Here is a 4,409-nt window from a genome sequence, read left to right on the forward strand (position 1 = left end):
ACACTGTAGGACAAACTGCTTGCTCTGTTGGATTCGCAGACTCTTGCAGGAGTCGGTGTCGATATATCAGAGTATGACTCCGCGGATAATAAATCGTTTGAATTCTCCAGTTGTTCGACTCAGTGTTTACTGAACCAGACTGAGGGTAAAAGAATCCGTTCTAACATTTGGTGTCAGAAGTGGGATCTCAACGGGCAGTCACCGAGAGTTTGCGAACTAGGAGCTGAATCGTCTCAGACGTGGAGGGAGGAAATGGGCTCCCCAAGGTGAGTAATTTTTGTACTGCCTCGGTTTTCCTCCGATTCCGCCAGTCCGACGATGAGTCAGCCAATCGCTAACTCCCGTGTGGTGTCCCGCCGAGATCCAGGTCAGTCTGGCGAATACTGGAAGGGATAGGTGATTAGGTCAGTGATCGGATATCACTGAGGGTCATTGATCGGATATCACTGAGGGTCAGTGATCGGATATCACTGAGGGTCAGTGATCGGATATCACTGAGGGTCAGTGATCGGGTATCACTGAGGGTCAGTGATCGGATATCACTGAGGGTCAGTGATTGGGTATCGCTGAGGGTCAGTGATCGGATATCACTGAGGGTCAGTGTTCGGATATCGCTGAGGGTCAGTGATCGGATATCACTGAGGGTCAGTGATTGGGTATCGCTGAGGGTCAGTGATCGGATATCACTGAGGGTCAGTGAACGGATATCGCTGAGGGTCAGTGATTGGGTATCGCTGAGGGTCAGTGATCGGATATCACTGAGGGTCAGTGATCGGGTATCGCTGAGGGTCAGTGATTGGGTATCGCTGAGGGTCAGTGATCGGATATCGCTGAGGGTCAGTGATCGGATATCACTGAGGGTCAGTGATCGGATATCACTGAGGGTCAGTGATCGGGTATCGCTGAGGGTCAGTGATCGGATATCGCTGAGGGTCAGTGATCGGATATCACTGAGGCTCAGTGATCGGGTATCACTGAGGGTCAGTGATCGGATATCACTGAGGGTCAGTGATCGGGTATCGCTGAGGGTCAGTGATCGGATATCGCTGAGGGTCAGTGATCGGATATCACTGAGGCTCAGTGATCGGGTATCACTGAGGGTCAGTGATCGGATATCACTGAGGGTCAGTGATCGGGTATCGCTGAGGCTCAGTGATCGGGTATCACTGAGGGTCAGTGATCGGATATCACTGAGGGTCAGTGATCGGATAAAACTGAGGGTCAGTGATCAGGTATCGCTGAGGGTCAGTGATCGGATACCGCTGAGGGTCAGTGATCGGACATCACTGAGGGTCAGTATACGTACTGAGGGAATAACTCGGATATGTGTAAACTTAGAAATAACACTTGTGTCAGGTAAAGAGTGTCGACCTTGTATCTCACTTGGCCCGCCTAGGCTCTGAACAAGTTTAAAACGCGACTGTGTAAAGTTCACAAGGGGAGTAAGATGGGCAACTGTTTAGATACCACGACTGAATCGGGTAGCGCCTTACAGACCCTTTGTGAACAACATCCTGACAAAGCGAAGCAACTCAGACAGTTGTCGGGAGGATTGAATAAGAATTTAGGAAGTGATCAATGGCCACTAGGAGGAACTAAGAATCTAGATGCCGCTAAAAAGGCTCAAGAACTAATTTGGAAAAGTAACAGGGGTACCACAGCCAAAGAACTAATTGCCCTATGGAGACAGTACTGTCAGGAACTGAAAGAAACTTCCTTGTTAGCAAGCTGGCAGGATAATGCCTTAAAATTAGGAATAGCACTTACAGGGGGAGGGGTAGTCAAATCAGTAGAGGTATTGAAAAAGGAATGCGCTCATGAGAAATGCTCAAAACAGGAGTCTGAAAAGACCACGAGCGAGCCTGGAAAGGCTGATAAGAGTGGATTACGTAATCCAATGGTTGGCCTTGCCTTGACAGAGGGAGATGGTGATGATGATTTGAACGAATGGATTCACAGGGCTCAGGTTGTTCCCCACGCTCCCCCCCCCGTACGTTAACATTTATCCCCCGGTGGCACCCGCACCAGCTGTACAAACCACCGCGCCGACACCTCAAGTATCTGCCAGTGCCGTTTCCCCGCCGCCGTCAGTCACAGTTCAAGTAAATAATCCCCCGCCGGTCCAGATGGGAGACCAACAACCGAGTCCCCAGTATACCGACCCTGTTGCCTTTTACACCCGACTCAGGACTAAGAATAATCGGCCCCCGACGACACCCTCCCCACCCCAACCCAGTCCATCAAGGTCACGAAAACGGAGAAATCAAAGGCAGATGATTCAAAGTCAGAGACTAGAGAGTCAGAGCCAGAGTACCCTCAAGGCTTTAAGGTCTTTTTTAGAGTGCCGGGACCATAGTGACATTGACAGTGGAGATTCAGGAGACGACTTGTCATCCCTGGAATCACGATCCGATACCGAGAGACCCGCCAGACATAAACCGACAACCCGGCAGTTGCCGGTGAGACAAATGCCTAACCCTGCCTTTAACGCAAATATTCCAGTGGCCGCCGATAACCCCCGAACCATAGGTATCTTCTACCCCTGGAAACCTAACGAGATAATGGCTATCTTAGCCGGGATGCCAGATAGGAAGAAATCCCCCACCTTGTTTGTAGAATTCCTCCGGACTACTATACTCGTCTATAATGCTGAATCAAGAGACTTATGGGCGTTAGTACAGCAGATCTTGAATCCCGCCAAACATGCAAGGTTAACCTAGGCTTTGAGGATCATGCCACATTAGAGGCTCAACACGCACAGAGTGCTGCTCGTGAACGCGCCATACTCAGTGCTTTAACCACCACCCTGCAGAAACCCATTGATATATCCAAGGTGTTGGATACGAAACCACGAAAGGGCGAGGGAACAGAGGAATTCCTAGAGAGATTCTCTGAGGTATATCGGAGTCAGTCAGGAGATGCTAATTACCGGAACGGAGCAAACTCGCCGCAATACTGTGCTATCCTGATAAATTGTCTACCAACCTCGGTGTCTGAAGCAATTAAGACTAACAATATGGACTGGTCAGAGAATAGTCCCAGCCAGATGGCCAGGGCAGTGAAATATTATTGGAAAGAGAGTAAGAGTCAGGAGAGTCAGCCCCAGGTCAAGGTCAAGTCTGAGTACGTGATAACAAAGGAAGAGACAAAGCCCACCCAAGATGTGATAGGATATCAGACGGAGCCCCAGTACTGCGTCCCAGGGTGGGTTGATAGACAAAGGTACAGAGATACCAGCCATCCCAACGGACCAACCGTCCCTAATTATGGCCCACCCTACGCTCCCCCAAGACAAAATTTCGGCGCTAGAGGAAGAGGAGGGAGGCAAGCAGGGTCAGATACCTGTTTTAATTGTGGCCAGCAAGGCCATTGGAGCAGGGAATGTCCCTCCCGAAGACAAGGAAGAGGGGGCCACATGCAAGGGCAACGGGGAGGTTGACAGGGAAATCGGGGACAAGGAAGATGTACAGACTTCTCCCAGAATAATCCGTTTCCCCAGTACTGACTAGCCAACCTCGTGGCGAACGGGTTCCAGTCAGACAAGGAGCCCCTTTCTATCCCTGCTGATTGAAGGGAGCCGACATACGTTTCTGGTAGACACCGGAGCTGCTATGTCATCTGTCCGATCAGAGCTCAATCTCCCTAAATCCGGGGAGACACAAAGCCTGTCCGGATTCCAAGGACAAGTGTGCCAGTACCCAATATCAGAACCAGTTGAAGTAACATTTCAAAATGAGTCTGTGAAACACCAATTCGTGATCACAAATGGGCTGGATTGCAATCTCATGGCCAGAGACCTGTTATGTGCATTTCAATTAAGAAGCATTGTACTACTATCAACCCAGCATGTTTTCTCACAGAACCACCCCTCGAACAAACAGACACAGGACATGATTGTCTATTTTTAATCACGGAAGATACCTCCGTCAGTGAGGATCTATCTGATGCCCCAATGCAGAGTCCTGACACAACCATGTATGTAGATGGAAGTGCGTCCATCAGTCCCCTTTGGAAAAGACTTTCTGGATATGCAATCGCAGATCAGGACAGTAATACTTTGGAGTCTGCCGCCTTTGAGTTTCCGTATTCCGCCCAACAAGCAGAACTGTTCGTATTAATACGAGGTTGTATCTTAGGGAAGGACTTAAAGGTTAACGTTTATACAGACTCGAGATATGCCTTCGGAGTGGTTCATGATTTCGGACAATTATGGAAAAACAGAGGGTTCCTAACCTCTGCAGGAACACAGATATCCCATCAGAAATTAGTATCTGATTTGCTACAAGCCCTCATGCTACCAAAACAGATCTCCATGATAAAGTGCTCAGCACACACAGCAGGACAGACCCCTGTAGATATAGGGAATAGATGCGCAGACCAAGAAGCTAGGGAAGCGTCCCAGGAACAAC

The sequence above is a fragment of the Somniosus microcephalus genome, unplaced genomic scaffold (assembly GCF_052327205.1).
Source record: "Somniosus microcephalus isolate GS21.2 unplaced genomic scaffold, FLI_Smic_1.0 unresolved_chr8, whole genome shotgun sequence".
Taxonomy (NCBI): Eukaryota; Metazoa; Chordata; class Chondrichthyes; order Squaliformes; family Somniosidae; genus Somniosus; species Somniosus microcephalus.